At 40.4% G+C, this 19,603-nt stretch overlaps 1 long non-coding RNA gene across 1 annotated transcript; it reads left to right on the plus strand.

Annotated features, from left to right (window-relative positions):
- Positions 1 to 1,937: 1,937 nt before the first annotated feature.
- LOC118565065 lies at positions 1,938 to 16,090 on the plus strand. The gene is made up of 3 exons (XR_004932157.1): positions 1,938 to 2,300; positions 13,767 to 13,904; positions 15,660 to 16,090. It is a non-coding gene; the product is annotated as an uncharacterized LOC118565065 (long non-coding RNA).
- Positions 16,091 to 19,603: the final 3,513 nt, after the last annotated feature.

A 19,603-nucleotide genomic window follows, 5' to 3' on the forward strand; every position in this document is an offset into this window, starting at 1 on the left:
CATAAACTTCTGCTGAATGTCCCTCCTGCAGCACGTAGGTCTGGCTTGCCAGGTTAAAATGCTGCTGAATGATTTGTAACTGGTACAGCTCATTGAGAGCACACAGCTCTGGCTTTTTTAGGGGAGTGGAGATGGCCTGGTGGTTATAGCAGTGTGCTTGTGTCCTGAGAAGGGTGCAAGTACCCAGTTGGAACCCATGGTTAAGTAAGACCCTAAGCCCCAGATTGCTTAAAAGCTGCCCAGTGCTCCTGAAGGGATGGGTTAAATACAGAAGACACATTTCGTTGGAATGTACAATTTCAATGACAAAAAGATTTTTTTTTCCCCCCCCAAAGACTTTGGCTCCTAAAACGTGGAATGAGCTGGAGGTCAGCCAGGCTCCATCTCTTTTTCTTGTCAAAACTCATTTAAAAACACACCTTTTCTTCTTGGCTGTTCACCCAGAGAGCGTTGGCATCTGTGTCTTAATCTTGTACCCTTTGTATGTACCTGTACTTTTTGTAAGTTATAGTTGTTTAATTTGTGATCTTGTGATTTTTGTAGAGCACTTTGTTTAGCTGTCATGTTGTTTTTTTAGTGCTTTAGAATGAAAGTGATGTGGTATGGTATAGAGATTAAAAGGTAACTACCAAATTTTGAGGAAATGTGAGTGAAAAAGCCTCTAAGAATTCTCTCTCATAATCGAATATGTTGTGTGTAAATACCTGACTTTATCTCTAAATTATCCAGAAATGTAAAAGCTTCTATTTCCTGTTGAGTCGCCCTCCCTTAAGTCTAACACAACAAATACAACAGATAAGATTGGGGTAACAGGAAATAGACGGCTTCACATTTCTGGACCTCTGTTGAGAATCCGAGTCATTGTTCTGGAAAGGAGCCCGCCCATTAGCTGTGAACTCTATGTGTCTTATTACCTTAAAGAAAAGATAGATAATACTCATTGCAAATAACATTATTATTATTATTATTATTATTATTATTATTATTATTATTATTATTATTATTATTATTATTATTATTATAGTTATTATAGCCAGATACACTAGCTGTTGGGTAGCAATAGACTTGGTATGACTATGAATAATAATTAATAGGTGCCAAAGACAATAAAATAATTTTAGAAATGTTTAATTTGTGGCCCTTTGTACAGGAAATAGGTTGTGAGAGGGATTGTGGCACGGGTCCACACAGGCTGAGACTCGAGTCCGGGACAGCTGTGTTGATGACTGAGGCCTCTGAACATGGGTGTGTGCTCTACCCCTGCGCCCCTCCTTGCTCCAAAAATTGAGTAATTTCTACTAAAATAACCAAATCTGAGCAGCACATGATTAGCAGGAATAATAGCCAAGCAGCTCTTAGTCACTGTCAGTTACTGTTTAATGAAAAACCGTGTGGCCGTGTGTGGTAATATAGAACAGATGGAGGGAATTTGCACACTGGCGCTCTCAAAGAGCAAGCCCCACACGTATACAGAATATACGTGTGTGTGTGTGTGTACAGAATTTATTTTGGTAAGAATAGTCTTTCCAAAATACAAGAATTCATAAACAAAACATTTCAACTTCCAGTTAAATTACTTTAGCCAAAAAAACAATGCAACTAGGCTAGCAGCATCCACCTAAAATACAAAGTAAAAATAAATGACTGGGCATTGAATTTGACCGTCAAATTAGCTTTAAAACTAAATAAGAACAATGAATGGTTTGTGTTGAAAAACAACTGGTTCACTATGCAAAGCAGAAAAGTTGATGCAAAGTTACTTGGTAAAATGTTGTGAAAGTAATAAGCTGAATTCAAAAAGCAACCTTTTGGATGACTGATCCTTAATGTTTTGTTACACAATGGCGGCACATTTAATGGCGATATGGACTACCGATAAGGCAGCTAAGAATGGATGTAGATACTGGCAGCAGGCGTGTTGCTGACAGGAACTCAGCTCAACAGCAGAAAACAGCTGCAGCTGTGCTATTTTTGCGTGGTCAGCCAGACTGACTTACACTGTATGTCCACCAGTCTGGAAAGGAGCTCGTACGGCCCAATTTCCGGGAGATGACGTGACGCAACCACCAGGTGCCATATTGGCAGGACAAGCTTGTGACTAATTTTCGTGACGATGGTTGACTCATGTTGTGCCCCTGAATGCACAAACCACAGGGGGAAGTTAAAAGACATTTTATCGCATCCCTAAAGATCCTGTTAGGAGAGAAAAATGGATTTCTGCCATCAAACAGCCTTGGAGCGCGATGAAGAAAACGAAGAGCTGGATACCGTCACTCAATGGATGAAGATTTTTAAATCAGGTAACTTCAGGCGAACGTAATGTAATATCTGAATTTTATCTTTTAAAACAATATTGCTAGCTATTGCATTATATTTTTGTGTCTGCAGTTTTCATGGTAATGATCTGCCAACACAGGAAAAAGTTTTTTCCACGGCAGTGCAACAGTACTGTAGCCAGAACTACAGTATTTCCTAATGCTGGCAGGTAAACTTTTCCGTAGTAACAGAAAGGCCTGAATAGTAAACAACCAAAACTTTAGTGATCATGTACAGGGGTTGGACAATGTAACTGAAACACCTCTCATTTTAGTGTGGGAGGTTTCATGGCTAAATTGGACCAGCCTGGTGGCCAATCTTCATTAATTGCACATTGAACCAATAAGAGCAGAGTGTGAAGGTCCAATTAGCAGGGTAAGAGCACAGTTTTGCTCAAAATATTGCAATGCACACAACATTATGGGTGACATACCAGAGTTCAAAAGAGGACAAATTGTTGGTGCACATCTTGCTGGTGCATCTGTGACCAAGACAGCAAATCTTTGTGATGTATCAAGAGCCACGGTATCCAGGGTAATGTCAGCATACCACCAAGAAGGACGAACCACATCCAACAGGATTAACTGTGGACGCAAGAGGAAGCTGTCTGAAAGGGATGTTCGGGTGCTAACCCGGATTGTATCCAAAAAACATAAAACCGCGGCTCCCCAAATCACGGTAGAATTAAATGTGCACCTCAACTCTCCTGTTTCCACCAAAACTGTCCGCCGGGAGCTCCACAGGGTCAATATCCACGGCCGGGCTGCTATAGCCAAACCTTTGGTCACTTGTGCCAATGCCAAACGTAGGTTTCAATGGTGCAAGGAGCGCAAATCTGGAGCTGTGGACAATGTGAAACATGTATTGTTCTCTGAGTCCACCTTTACTGTTTTCCCCACATCCGGGAGAGTTACGGTGTGGAGAAGCCCCAAAGAAGCGTACCACCCAGACTGTTGCATGCCTAGTGTGAAGCATGGGGGTGGATCAGTGATGGTTTGGGCTGCCATATCATGGCATTCCCTTGGCCCCATACTTGTGCTAGATGGGCGCGTCACTGCCAAGGACTACCCAACCATTCTGGAGGACCATGTGCATCCAATGGTTCAAACATTGTATCCTGAAGGAGGTGCCGTGTATCAGGATGACAATGCACCAATACACACAGCAAGACTGGTGAAAGATTGGTTTGATGAACTTGAAAATTAAGTTGAACATCTCCCATGGCCTGCACAGTCACCAGATCTAAATATTATTGAGCCACTTTGGGGTGTTGTGGAGGAGCGAGTCAGGAAACATTTTCCTCCACCAGGATCACGTCGTGACCTGGCCACTATCCTGCAAGAAGAATGGCTTAAAATCCCTCTGACCACTGTGCAGGACTTGTATGTCATTCCCAAGACGAATTGACGCTGTATTGGCCGCAAAAGGAGGCCCTACACCATACTAATAAATTATTGTGGACTAAAACCAGGTGTTTCAGTTTCATTGTTTCACTGGATAAATATTGGCCTACATAGGCCTAATCCAACTTTTACACTATGTATGATCCAGTACAGTGCCTGACTGAATAGTCAATCCTACCGCTTCTCATTGAACAGTGTGTAGAAATATTAGCAAGCGAGTATTTTGATCTTATTGTTATTTTAAGGCATGTTAAGGGAGGGGTCATTTAATCTTTGTAAATGATTCACCTGCAACAAAAGTTGCCTTAAACTCACTATTTCAGCTACTAGTTGCTGTCTAATGTTATCATAGCCTATACTAGCATAACTATAGACTACTTACTCTAGCAGTAACAATGAAACAATCCTGTAATGGTGAACTCGACAGCAGAATCTCGGCCACAAGTCCAGTTATATTCCTCAAGACCTTAGAAAGCCTCCAGTGATTCTTCGGTGTGGTGGGAGGGAAAGTTAATTAGGTAGTTGTAAATGTCCGGGTGTTTCAAATTCAGGATTCCTTTGGCACCGGCTACCGGATCAATTGCTTTAAAAAGCACACTAGGAGCTAAATATGGATTACAAATTTTTAGTCTATTGAGTTTAGTTGTGTATGGCTGTATATCGCTATAAGAAAGTTGACTGCTCCCATCTATTCCTCTCGTTAATGTCTTTGCTTCCTGATCCTGGAAGCTGATAGAGCCCGATTTCAAAGGTGGGTTTAACAGGGTCAGGTTAGAACCAATCAGATAACTATGGATGTGACGCAAAGAAAACCTCCAAGTGATGCGTTCTGTTTTTTCAATTTGTTTTCCGTGAAACATGTCGTGCCATCTAGCAAACTCTCCAGTGAAATGCTTTTTGCCGCTTTTGTCTAAATAAATCTGAGGATACATGGTGTACTCACATTGCCCTTTCTTAATCTTCCAAGGCACCAAGCAAGAAACATTTCTGCATGTATTTTGACTGTTATGGTAGCAGAAAAGCGCTGCTGCGTTATGGGTAATTCTGCCGTTGAGAGTGACGCATCATAAAGTCCCGCCTGCCGCGCTGTGATTGGTCCGGTCTGTTTTGGGCCGGAGGAAATGGAGCCTTACCAGACTGATTTACCCTCTGTGTAATTCAGTCTGGCTGGGCAGGTTAGTGCTATTTAACAACCTCCCTAAGTCCCACATGCACCTGTTAAATACCATAAATACAGATATTAATGTGAGTCTGAACACTGGTGGTGTGCTACTGCCAGTAGAGTAGAATGAGCTGTGTAGTAAACAGCAGAACTAAAGGGGGCTTAGCATTAGCAGAGCTTTAGCTTTAACAGCTGAGAACCCACAAGCACCGTTTAGCACGTACTATAAGGATTATGTGGGCATATTTTATGCTCGTTAGAGGGGAAACAGATACCATGGAAAGAGCTCCCCGTTACAAGACTAAAACTACTCATAGAAATAAAGTTTAAATCACAGATAATTCAACTCTTTTTCCTTTGCTGGTTTCTCTGCTTTATTTGCGGTCTAATGCCACACTGATTCCTCTGTGCCTGATGTTGTGTTGGCACACTGTAACATCTGTATGCTCATTTTTAAGTCACAAGGCACGGTAGCTTCACAGGAACCTGCAATGCAGCCCCTTTCAAACCCCATCAAGTTCTGGTAGTACTGGTCGTCCAATGCATCTAGAGGGCATCCTGTATGACCTTAGCTGTTTGTTTTGGATGACTCTGAGAAAACCTCACAAATCACAAGTCTATTTCTATGCATCTCTACCGAACTGTTTGATCCCCTTCAGTCTGATGGTGTCACTACAGTTCAGCGATCTTTAGATCATATCACTAATTTCCAATCGGACCAAAGTTTTAGCTTCAACCTGGGCAGATCAACACGTTCAATCATATTTACTCAAACAACAACATTGCTTTTAGGAGGTTGCCTTAAGGGACATTGTCATGTAGTGAGGTAAACCTCCAAACGGGGGTCAATTCCTTAAAAGACTGAAACAGGACGTGTTCGGATCTTTATTTAGCACCATCGTTCCATCAGTTCCAACAAGTTTTCAAAACGAAAACCATTCCCATATCATGGTGCAGTTCATTTTCCAGTTCATTAGGGTTTTGGCACCAAGTTGGTACAACTTAATGAGGTTATTCATTTGCTTTGAGGGTCTGGTTTTCCCATACGCAGTTGTTATCATGAGTTACTTTGAGAAAACACAAAAGCTAGAGTCACAAGGCCTAACATGGACACAAACCAGAGAACGTTTGGAAAGATGTTTGAACATGACAAAGATGAAGCAATGGCTGACTGAATAAGAAAACAAATCAAATCCAAAGATGAAAATTCCCAAAACAGAATATTTAAACTGAAACTTGAATAAATTTGGATAATAACAAAAAAAATTGCTTCTTGTTCACCTTAGTGTGGTGTTGTTGTTTTTCTTTTCTGTCTGTTGTTGAAATCCCAAGAGATATGTTGTGACTTTTCTACAACACAGCCTGTGCTGTTTTGGAGCTCTGAGCAGTTTATCTTAATAGAGCTACTTGCACTAAACTGCGGGTTCACTGGCCTTGCACAAGTGATGGCCAAAAAAGAGAACATTTATTTGGCTTTTAATGTTATTTACCCAAAGTTTCAAGGGCTCCAATCAGCTCCTGACCAGCTGGTCTGGTGTTCTCTGGACAGAAACTTCCAGAGGAATCTAAAACTCATCCTAATTAGCTGTTTGAACCTCCTCAGATATTAGAGATTTTTCCCCAGTCAGTTTTTTTTTATTCAAAATAAAAACCCTAATTTTCCTTCCAACTCACAAGGATATTGAGCTTTGTGTTGGTCTGCCAAATAAAATCCCGGCCAAATGCTCTGAAGTTTCCTCAAGTTCTTTGAATTCTTGCAAGACAACTTGGGCCAAAATGTTTCATTTTGTTTTCAGCTGACCTGAGCACATTCCTCCACGTTTGCTGTGTTCCTGTCACAGTGTGTAAACCACTAACAGAACCTCGTCCTCAATAAATCCACTCACTTGAAATTTATATCCCCGTGGCTCTGTAGACACTGTGATTTTAAAATGAAAATAATAAAAAAAACATGATAAGGTTGTGGATACTTGTGTGCTGTATAATGGATTACAGTTTATGGTTAAAGTTTATTACTTGTACTTTTTCTGCTACAGGTATAAAACCTAAGCCTAAAGGTACCTAGAGGAGCTCTTGTTTATCAGTGGGGATTTATTGTAGTTTTGATTGTGGTTCTAGTCCTCTGTATAGAGATGATGATGATGATGATGAGTGTTTTGACTTGTGTACTCAGAAATCATATTGACCAAGGTAAAAGGAACCTCCTTGGCAGTGTAGTCAGGAATGCAGGAGACTAAGACAATCACACAAAAGCTAATTAAAAACAGGAAACGTCTGACTCAGAACTCTTAAAATGCTGGATTAATGGGAAGAAGATGAGGCCAAGTACACACACACACACACACACACACATACACATTTGAACTGAAAGCCCACATTTCGTCAAAACCCCATCGTTAGATCAGAGCAATGACTTGTCTTGCATGACTTGATCCCGTCACTTGCTGGCTTTATAACCAACCCCGGCGTCTGATTTAGGACCCGAATAAAGTAAAAGTTGCACTTCAGATTTTTTTTAATTTGTCTTTTTTTTTTCCTGTCACGGCCAAACAAACTTTATGGGACTTAGGAGAAACGGTCACAGGATCAGATTTATGGGATCGGCAGTGATAACATGTAAATCCCTCGCTTCATTCAACCTTGTTCGCGTTTGGTGTGAACGTACCTTTAGAGATTGCAAACGGATTCATATTTCAGTCTTCTGCTGCAGATCAAGTCTGAACCACAGAATGAGAGCTTAATTAGACTTAGAAAGAGATGTTGCTGCAGGCTCATCTTGAAAAGTCATTCTGACAGTAATGACTAATGAAAAGCTAGAAAAGACGACAGAAAACCCGACAGGCTAAAGCTCTGGTGTGTCGTGCAGCTGAGGGAAGGTTTTTCATACAGTGATGTACCAGTGAGCTACTTTATTCTTACTTATCTGAACATTGATAATAACCTCCTCTTTAAAAGACCGAATGCTATGCAACATACCAGGCCAGCTGACAGCTTTGCTAGGGCCCAGGAAAACGCAGTCTTTTTGCCCCCCCCCCCCCCCCCTCTACACCTGCCGCCACCACACACACACACACATACACACACACACACACACACACACACACACACACACACACACACACCAAAAAATAAGTCAACTTAACTGTATACTTCATGCCCGGGAAATCTCTGTATTTTATACTGAATATTTTCAACCCATCTATTGAATTTAGTGCACTAAACTGCTGCTGAAGACGACCACTCTTATCTACCTGGATGTTCTCTGGAGGACTGAAACGTCTCAGTCAGTAACGTCAGTCTGTGGGTCTGTTGGGGCAATGAGAGAAGTTTCGTCTCCTCTTCCTTTTCTGTCTCTCGACGTTTTCTTGCTCATGGTTTTTCACGTGCTTTGATAAATTTGTTGTTTCACTGAATTAAGCCGGCTTTTTACAAAACATACAGCTTGATGTCATTTACGGTACTAAAATAGAGCCAAACAGCGCTACTTTCCCTCTTCATGTTTTTCCGTTCCCGCGGTCTCTCTCTCTCCGAGTCTGAGCAGTAGCTGTATGGTTGTTTGTGAGAGAGAGCTGGACTCTATATTAGGCTGAGCCTGCGTGCTGATTGGCTGGCGTCGCTGAGACATGTACGAGAGGGGAGGGGGAGCAGCAAAGTGCCGTGATACAGACGGGGAGACTTTGGTGAAGCTGCTGCAGTCAGCCCGTGCTGGCTGACACTCTGACCATTAAAATAGTCAGTGTCAGTTTTGGGCACCCCCTCTGTCCTGGGCCCGGGACAACTGACCCGTTTGCCTCCCCCCACCCCCTCCCCCCTGTCAGCGGGCGTGCAACATACTACCAGTTGGTTGTGTATTATAGCCAAACAAACACCTGCTGGAGTTGATCATTATCATTCATAGTATTTGATTTATTGACTGGTGAAATTAAATGCTCCACCTAAATTGACTGAAGCACCAAAAGCTCTGCAACGCTTGGATAAGCTGACAACTTGATGACAGAGTATCACTCAATTAATGTAGCTCCAGTAATGAGAAACGGGGTCAGCCGCAGTATGTCTAACAAGTTCAGCAATTCAGCATTCCACAACAGTTTCGTTTCCCTTTTTGTCGCTTGTGGTTGATGTAATAATACAACGCTCCGCTCAAAGATGGGCGATCTTGTTCAACTTGATTGTCTCCTTCTACAAATCTGTTTAGATGCCTAAATGCTATAGTCAAAAAGTCTACAGACACTCACCAGAAGTAGTTTGGATATTCCCCTCCCTTAGGTTGGCTAACTCTGGAATGTTTCTGGATTGTCTTCTCCGGCCTGAGATGATTGACAGCTGTGATAACGTTTCATGTGCGGTGCTTTGCTAAGGTATTTATGCTGGCCAAACCTTTTAATTTGTCACGTTACAACTGCAGGCATTTAAAGGGATATATCAACAGAGCCAACAATATTTCGTAATTGTGAAGTCAAAAGAGAATTTCTTCCCCTTTTTTTTCTACAAATTTAAATATGAAAAGTCTGGATTGCATTTGCAGTGAGCCAGATTTACTCTGAAACTCTGGAATAATGGTATTATTATTATTATTATTATTATTATTATTATTAATGATAATAATAATAATAATAATAATAATAATAATAAAGCACTGCAACCAGATATGTTCAGAAATCAGACAATTAATATAGAGTCCACTAGTGTGTAACTGAATCTGTTATAAATCTGTATTAATACAGCTATTCTGTTTTGGGCCCAGCAGGTTTTTTAGAGAACATTTGTGCAAAGGTAAAATAATAATGTTTTGTTAAAGACTTAACCTCACTGTGTGTGTGTACAGATGGATGACACACTATCCAGTGTCATTATTCTGTTTCATACTTCTGTGCTATTTTGTGTTGGTCTTTCGCGTGTATCACAGCATTAGGGTTACTTTAGTAAGGCTTTGTAAGAAATGAAATGCTTCCTCCCCGGTCAGTTTGCTACATAGCTGTTAAATATTAATTTAATTTTTACCCAGACTGCCAAGGCAATTAAAGCCTGAAAGCCCAATGAAGCTCTTATCAGTTTGCAACATAACTCAAAGCCGATGTTAGGAACTCAGTTGAATGCGAATGTACCTTTGCCCATTCTGCAACTCATCACCTGCTACCACAAAACTCTGCTTGATAATCATTATTATACATCCATATTTCCCTTTATGCTTTCACAGAGGGGAACTGTGCCTCTGTGTTTAGCCCATCCCTTAGGGAGCAGTGTGCTGCTACACTGAGGGGTGCATTGAGAGCAATCTGGGACTTACTCAGGGACCCAGAGTGACAGACTGAGTGGCAAACCGTCGACCTTTGTGCCCAAGATGCTGCCCAAGGAACCTCAGTCCAAGCGCAGACCACAAGATGCTGAATATCACACAGCTTCAGCTACTTCAGCTAGAAACCACTGATCAGGCCCGAAATCTGGTTGTTGTGATGGAGACCTGAACCTCCAAAAGCATCTAAAGACAATTACGACCTGAGCCTTCTATCACCTGAGGAACATTTCCAGGATTAAAGGACTGATGTCTCAGCAGGATCTGGAAAAACTAATCCATGCGTTTATATTTAGTAGAATTGATTACTGCAACAGTGTTTTCACAGGCCTGCCTAAAAAGTGGATCAGACAGCTGCAGCTGATCCAGAACGCAGCTGCCCGCGTCCTCACTGACTAAGAAGATAGAGCACATCACCCCAATTCTAAAGTCCTTCCACTGGCTCCCTGTATCTCAGAGAATAGACTTTAAAATCCTTCTGTTAGTCTATAAATCCGTGAATGGCTTAGCACCTAAATACATCAGACTTGTTATCAGTGTATGAACCCTCCAGACCACTAAGGCCTTCTGGCTAAAATCTATTCTGCATACCTAGAACCAAACATGGAGAAGCAGCATTCGGTTGTTATGCTCCACATATCTGGGGCAAACTCCCAAAAGACTGTAAAAGTGCTGAAACCTTTAGTTCTTTTAAATCAAAGTCAAAAACCTATTTGTTTAGAGATGCCTTTGAATGTTAATGATGCAATGTGCTTTCCTCTGTAATGATTTCGTTTCTTTGTTCTGTTCATGTAAAGCAGTTTGAATTGTCTGTTTCTTTTGTGCTCTACAAATAAACTAGCCTTGTCTGGAATGAAGACTCCAAAACCTCAGAATTACATCACCACACGTAACTACCATTTGTTCCTGTGCATGTCTGTTCAGTCAGAAAGATCCGGCATGCATTTAACCAACATAATAATCTCTAAGAAAACCATTAATACATCCATCAACCTCGCTGGATTATGGGGCCTATTCAAAGTCAGATTTTGTAGCTCAGTGAGATCTTGTGAGGTGACTCGAAACAGGTTGGACAAGCAAAAAAAAAACAAAAAAAAAAAACTTCAAACATCTCATGGCTGACAATGAGAAATAAGGTAAACCTTATTTGTCTAATGCTACAAACTGGTAGAAGAAGCAGCTTCTCATTGAATTTATTTCAGCCAAAGGGGCTAAAGATAGCTAGTATGGTGTCCTAACTTCTTCCTCAGTTAGGAAATACAAATTTGTTTATCTGTGGTTTAATGAGTAAAATAAGGTTAATGATTGTTGTTTTAGTGTACAAACAAACATATATTAGGCATGTATTTGTCTACATAACTGGCAACCCAGATGGATAACGTGTTGCACTCTTCGTTCTACACATTATCAATCTGGGTCTGCTCCCATTGAATCTGTTCGGGAAAAGGAGAGAAATTACACTTTCCCAGCTGATTGGGAAAGTGTATAAAACATATAAGCTGGAGTCATCATAATAAACTACAACAAGTTCCATTGGTCAAGGCAATTCTTGCTGTTCTTCTTTCAAACAAGAAATAATTTATTCTGACAAATAGACATGAAAGCACCAGCTATGTGTACCACCTCCTGTGCTGCCATGTTTATTTTGGTTCAGTAGTGCTTGCTTTCCATTACAGCTGGTATGTCCTGTCTTAAACCATGATACTGCAACATGATTGGTCCGAACCGTTTTTGGTTCTGGCCAAACAGCTGAGGCAGAAGCGGTACAAAATGGAAACTTGTATGTTTGTGAAATTGCAAATACAGTGAGAGTTCAGTTTGCAGGCAAGGTTACTTTAAAAGAACAAAATATTGATTGTATGACCAAATGTCTTTCTATTTTCACATTCACAATCTGCCTGTTGCTTTGCAGAGCAAAAAATTAATGAAATAAAGGCGATAGCTACAAGTTTAACTCCACCAGGCCAGTAGGTGGCATACTCGTGCTTGTCACCTCTCGGTCCATCCTTCAGCTGTACTGTTTTCCAGCCGGTTACCAGGTCCTTTTGTCAGCATTAGCAAACATTTAACTCCATGTGGCTTCTGAGTCCATGTCCTTTCTTAAGTCGACACCGATGCTGAAAAGCTTGGCAGTCGTTCACCCTAGTTTTGCTTCTTTTTTGGTCCGCTTGAATCTGAGAAACGTAACGCTGACAAGAAGCTATTTCTCAGTATCATGATGAAGCTACGACGATCTCCCAACGCTTGAGCTCCATCTCATGTGACTTCAACCTACTGTTCCTATTGGTGCAGAATCCTCTCGTTTGGACGTTAGCATCGTAACCAGAAGTAAATATTGATATATTTTGGACCAGTGAAAATGTATAAAACTATTATTTATATACTAAATGTTTATTTTTCAGTCAAATTAATACTTTTATTATCTGGGTGTTTTTCAAAATTAATTGTTTTGATAAATAAACTTGTAGCTACAACCATTAATGGTTTTGGTTATCTCTGTCTGAGCGTACTGTCGGGAAATGCTGGTTTTCTTCCAAACTCAAAAGCTAAGCCCGATATGTGAGTGGTTCTGTCTTGACGTCAGTGTTTGTGTGCTGGTCCTGCAATGGACGTGGCGCTTGTCAGAAGCGCCCTGCTTGTTGTACGAGTGGCCTACTCAGAAATCCAGCTCTAGAATACGTGACCAAGGAATGAACAGATAAGATAAGATAGGCTTTATTGATCTCACATTGGAGAAATTCACTTGACACATCGGCTCAGTAATCAATAATAATCAAAAGAAGGTGCCAGAAGTAGGAAAAGGTGCATCAGTTATATACAGTGTGTCCTCATATATACAGTGAATCAAAAAAAGAAAATAAGAAAAATAAGAATAAAAATACAAAAAGAAATAGAAATAAGGCAGAGGATGTCTTATGTACATTCACGGTGACTTATATACATATGTATTGACGTATATTCAGGTGGTAATAGCAACAGATTTCACTTCTTTCAGGATTACTGCACAGGTTATATCACAGTGTATTAAATAGAATTGCACATCAGTTATTACAGTTATAGTTACAGTTATAGTGCAGCATTGTATAATCTGATAGCAGCAGGGATGAATGACCTGCGGTAGTGCTCCTTTTTACAGACAGGATGTCTAAGTCTGTCACTAAAGGAGCTGCTCAGCTCATCTACAGTCTGGTGCAGATGAGCAGGTCTTGATTAAAATCCCTTATTCTGACCATAATTGTAACTGCGACTTAAATCCAGGCATTACCTTCAGAAATGTTTGGAAAGATGCAGTAACCTAACGTTGCACCTGAACAACACTTTCAGAACAGTTAATAATGTGTCAAAGTCCTGCAGATTGCTTCAGAGTTCAATTGCTGCAGTGCAACCGAGCTACATAGCGGGCCTCAATAAGAGTTTCTGCTTCATCAAGGAAAAGAAAGAGTTACAGATTTAACATAATTCCTCTTAGCTTAGCTTTATAAAGCAATAAAACTCTGTCTCCTGTTAATTTTGCAGTAATGTCACAATGATGTAATAGTCACTGTGCCAAGATAAATCATTTTCACTCCGTTCAAAAATATTCCCTCAACAGCTCTGTCAGGATGAGTGTGCTTCTAAAGAAAATCACAGCTTCAACTGGAAGGAATCAAGAACAGCCGCTCATCCACCAGCAGACACGAATAACCTGAACAACCACAATGCGTTTTCCAAGCCCTCAGCTTTGTGTCAGGTAAATACCAGATACTGTGTGGGTGAAACAGAGAGCGACAGCATCCCTTTACAAATGGCTTCCCAGGAACATTTAGGCGACAGAAACCCAGGCTCACAACTGCAAGCATTTTCAGTTTTCAAGAAAAGATTTCTAGGCATCAGGAAACTTGATACATTTTTTTTCTTTTGCAGAAAATCACCACTCAGCCATTTTGCCCACATGTCACAGCTTTGAGTAGGTGTGATCACATTCCTGCTGTAGCCAGGATCATCTTCTCTTAAGCCTAGTTAGATTTCTAAGTTTTCAACTGACAACAGAGAGACGTTAAGAAAGCCAATAGTATTGTTTTGGTTTGATTTCTACTTCTGGTATAAGTCCACTCAATAGTTGCTATAGCTGAATCTTCAGCCAGTTACTAAGCACACATCTGAATCAGCATCCCCCTTTTCCCTGCAGTAGCGTCATTACCCCTATGTTTAAAGCCAGCGGTGGTCCACAGCTAAAGTACTGCTATCATAATGTGTGATTTTTTTTATTTTTATTAGCTGTTCATTTTTCTGGTAGATGTCTTTTGGAATGATCCGACTTTTTTCCAGGTGAACAGTTTCTGACTGGCTCTTAATATTTAAGACTAATAAAAAAAAAGTGGGAAATAAGCCTTTAGTTTAAAGTCTGATTGGAAGCTTCAGGGGCAAACTGACCAGCTGCATTGAACACCTCTAATTTCTTACACTGTTTGCACCATGTCGTCCAGCGCGGCGAACCGTGCTCCCCATCATCTGCACATGTGCATGTATGCTAATAAGCAATCGAATCTGTTTGGAAACTGAGCTCTGACCTTTTTCCCCTCGCCCTTGTGCTGCCCCCTGGGCTGTGCACCCTGGGCTTTGAGCCATATTGCTCAAATGAAAAAGCGCTGTGAAACTCATTTAGATTATTTATTTTTTCAGTTTAAGACAGTATGAGAGTGGTCTGCAAACAAGATATGCACTGAACACTTCTGCACTGCGTGACATAGACTGATAATGATCTATCAAGACATGCCAGTCAAGAGACATAGTTTTATTTTATTCATTGCATCATTCCTTGGAAGCATGCCACACATTCTACACCAGAATATTTCCCAGAACCCTTGGATGTTTCCTGCTTAACTTTCACTTGTGGAGGTGTATGGAATGGACTGAAACCTCACCCCCACACGGTTACATCTTAGCTTACAGCTCTATTCCTGGTATAAGGTGTTATTAAAGTAATAACATGTTTACATGCTGCAGCTTTGACAAGCTACGGAGCCACGTTGTTAAACTAAATGTAAACCTAATATATTTTTATTCAATTTCTGCATTCAGTCCTCTGTGGCTGGAAACTATCAGCACGCGACATCTTGACTGGGCCAAATTTGCTCACTATAATCTGCAAACACGATTTTCTGCCAAATTTGGCTTTAGAGTGTTTTTTTTTGTTTTTTTTTTTTTTTTTTTCTGGTGATGGGTCAAATGTTTTTGACTCCTTCTCCCACTGCCAAAAATCTCTCATCTCCAAATTTGCAACAGCAGAACACTGAAGGATTTGGGTCAGATCTGACAGGTATGCCGAGGGGTTGAATAAATGAATAAATAATTTATTTCAGACAATCCAGTCAAATTAACACAAACAAACATTATATATAACTCATATAGAATGTATATGCTATGGTAGACTATAGCCAGATCTGGATATTTTTGTACAACGACATTATTTTTAATCCTTTGTAACCTCTTTGCGAACTATCAGATCAGCAAATGCGAGGACATCGACTCGTTGATGGCAGATGGGATGTCTACAAGACCAAAGGCTGAAATAAAAATGTATGCATCCAGATTATTGAATTTGGATGCAATGTTCTGCTTGTTACATTAAATGTGTAGAAGGTTTTGAAATGATCCATCATGGCCTCATGTTTAGGTTTAAAACTCTGGTGTTTTAACAGATTTATTAATTGGGTGTCCTCTCAGAGGCTTGCTGCACAGAATGACTGAATCTTCCTGGTTACATTCCAAGCTGATGGAAACTGGGATGTCTGAATATTTAGAATTGCTCTGTCTCCCGCCTCCGCACACTCCTTTTAATTTTTTAGTGGTTCCTTGTGTTCAGTACACATGACTTCTGGGAAATACACCAGTCTGTAAAAAAAAAATAAAAATAAGAAAATGAACAGACCAGACTTTGTCTTACAGTCCTTTAGCAATGCGCTACTTCCTTAGCAGCAATGTGTTTGCCTGCATTCCTTTCTGAAGATATTCAGAATAATTAATATATTTCATATAATTACTAATTCTATTATAGTGCATGGGTTAATGCCAGTTTTATCCACAAAAAAACATTGGAAGTTGAGCCGCAACAATGTAAATACTATACAGCGATTGTATTCCCAGGCAAAAGAGCAAACGGCTCTTCTCTTCCTCTGTAACTGCTTATTTAGTGTAGGCAGTTTATAACTAATACTTCATTATTTTTAAACCCAAATAGGGCACCTCAGGCACCGTTACTAATGATTTGCTCCTGCTAAACAGCCCGTTTAAGGTTGTGCCACAGCATCTAAATTGGAAGAAAACTCCTGACTATCAAACTACCACTACCAGGTTTGACTGTCGGTATGTTTGTTTTTGTTTTTTTTGCCTGAATGCTGTTAGTCTTATGCCAGATGTAACACCTTCCAGGAGGTTCCATGCTTTTTCTCATCAGTCTGCTGAATATCTTCGCCAAAAGAAAAAACAAAAAGTGTTTTGTGTTGTTGTTTTTCAGTCAGCAATGGTTTTGATTTTGAGCCAAGTAAGGCCTGCAGGGCTTTAGATGTCATTCTGGATGAGTCGTCGATGCACTCTTGGAATTATTTTGGTAGGCTAGCTTCTTCTGTTAAAGTTTGCCACTGTTCAACATTTTCTTCATTAAACCAAATTGAGCAAAAAATGTGATTAAAAACAATTCATTTAACAATTGAGACATTTAGTTTTTTCCCATAGGGGAAAGTTTGTTTGACTTTTAACCTTAAGGAACAGAATCAAAAACGTAATGTTGTTTCCTCAAGTTATCTTTCTGTGGTATTGCAATCAGTTTGACGACCAAAAACATTCAAAAGCAAAAACACAAAAAACAATCTGTAAGGGATTGAATACGTTTGACAACACTGTAAAGATCACGTAAAATAGGAGAATAATTGAAAGTGTAAACACTGAGAATTACAACACCAGCAGTACTTCTAACCAGGAAACACATTCCGCATTTCCTCATTAACATTTTTCTCAAGCCTACATTGCTGAGTGTTACTTATCAGGACTGTGATGAAACATTTCAGTAAAATGGTGCACTAGCTTGTGCACTAGTCTGTATACTAGTCTTTATAATCTCCATTTTATCCCACACGCACCAGATAAACCCAGGATGAAATAAATAAATAATAAAACAAATGTGCAATGTTGAGGAAAAATCGTGGTCTGTATATTTCAACACTGTTCAGGAATGCACAGGTTGATGGTGTCATTGCCATTTTTGGGTTGTGTATCCTCCCCGTGGCTGTGAGACAGACCCTCTCTATTGGTATCGTTGTGCCCAAACGTGTTATTCTCAGACAGCGGAAGTTGGCCTCCTCTCCCTCTTTTAAGTGCTGGTTAAAAGACATGGTTTCCCATTTGTATCTTGATAAAATTCATTACACTGGTTAACTTCCAGGAAACTGATGTGGAGACAGTGGACTGGGGTGTTCACCTGAACAATAAACTGGACTGGAGTCACACACTGATGGCCTTTACAGGAAGGGTCAGAGAAGACTCTATCTGCTGAGGATGCTCTAAGGCAGTGGTTTTCAATAGGTGAGGCGCGCCTTCCCTGGGGGGAGCCAAAGAGTCACGGGAGGCGCAAGAAGACAGAAGAAGACAGTGGTGCCACTCAGCTCTGTGAAACTATGTAGTGATATTCGTGCCTTCTGTTTGAGCGCGCAGGAACCAATCCAAGCACGCAGTGAGACAATTCTCAACGCTCAAAACCGGTCTGGCACCCGCCCAACTCTGAAAAACTCTTCTCAAACCACTGTCCTCGCGCTAAGTTCCATCTCTGCGCGCGCGCACCTGCTCATTCCACGCTCAACACCAGCGGTGTGCTCGCTTGGCTGTTTCTGCGCACAAGACTTCAAAAACTGTCTACTCCACCAGCCAATTAGAGTATGGCTTGCAAATACATTCAGATGAATTAAATCAAAATGCTGCAGCCTTTGGCAGAAATTACTAAACATCACCGTGGGATTGAAGAAAAACAAATAGTTTCATATTTTAGCCTAAAATATTATGGCTAAAATATTTAGACTAGAATAATAGAGTTACTAAGTGAGGTGTGAAAAATGTTTTTGTCTCTTTTCTTTCCAGCTTCTGGGAGGTGATGCAAAAGTTTATTCTGATCATAATCATCGTGATTGTCATCATTATTTAAAGAGCACTTTAACAAAAGGTGAAACAAAGTGCCATACATCAGAAATACATCAGATAAGAGATAAGATCTAATAAAATGCTTGGTTGTTAAAATAGCAATAGGTTTAAATTGTGTATAATTAGCCTTAAAAGTAAAACGGAATATGTTGACGTCTGTTAAATTCAGGTTACCTTTTTTTATTATTATTTCAGTTGACGTCTCCTGTTGACGTGAGTTCAGTTTGACAGTTTATGAATTTGCTCTAATGACAGTTCAATTTTAAAACTAAGCCCTCTGTCCGTGATGTTTCAGTAAAAGTAGCATGTAAAATGGAAATATTGGATGGATATTTTATGAATATGCCTTTTTTATGAATGTACTTTGTTAAAAGAAATACAATAAAAAAAATCATGTGTTGGGCTATCAGTTGTTTTTGAAGCACAGCATTCCAGGAACACAAAAGAAAGATGCATTTACTGCAGGGACCTGTGTGCGGTAGGTTTATGGTTGGGCTGGGGGGGGGGGGGGGGGGGGGGGGGCGTGGTTATCTTTACCTATTCCAAGGGGAGGCTCACCTTCAGTGAATTTAAAAACCCCTGCTCTAAGGAGAGCTTCCGCAGGTCTTTCCTCCCAGCTGGCGCTAAACTTTACAGCCTCTGCTGATTCATGGTGATTCTGTAACATATGAGTGGCTCGGTTCCTGTGAGTCACATGTCTGCATCTCTCCTGCTCAGATGTCCTATTTTCTCACCACTTGGGACAGCTGTCTGCCTCAGCTGGCAGTATTTGAACATAGAAACTGGTTGGGCCGATTCCTGATATATCACTACTGTAACACTCTTTTATGCCTGTGACATGACTGGAGCTTTTCCCTTTTCATTTTTTATATTTTTTTTTAAAATAAATTCAGTTATCTGCTTATTTATTATTTAATTTACTTAACATTTAATAACATATTTCATAATAATGGTAATGGTAAATATTATTGTCCTTTCTGTTCTCTCTCTCTTCGGAGACGGTCGCTTTTTTTCTCTCTCTGCTCGACTCTGCACCCCCCCCCCCCCCCCTTCCTGGTGCTGCTGTTGCTGTGTTTTTGTCTTTTTGAGCTCTGTCTTCATATCACCCGAACGCAGAAAATCGTGGCTCTGGTAAGCTGGTCTCTCAGTGCTATTGATCAAAAAAAAATTCAACGGGTAGGCAGGGAAGAGGGGACCCGTCCTGTCCTGTTGGGACACATTTCAAGGCATGCACCCTAGATTCTTGGAGTAAATGGAATA

The sequence above is a fragment of the Fundulus heteroclitus genome, chromosome 12 (assembly GCF_011125445.2).
Source record: "Fundulus heteroclitus isolate FHET01 chromosome 12, MU-UCD_Fhet_4.1, whole genome shotgun sequence".
NCBI lineage: Eukaryota > Metazoa > Chordata > Actinopteri > Cyprinodontiformes > Fundulidae > Fundulus > Fundulus heteroclitus.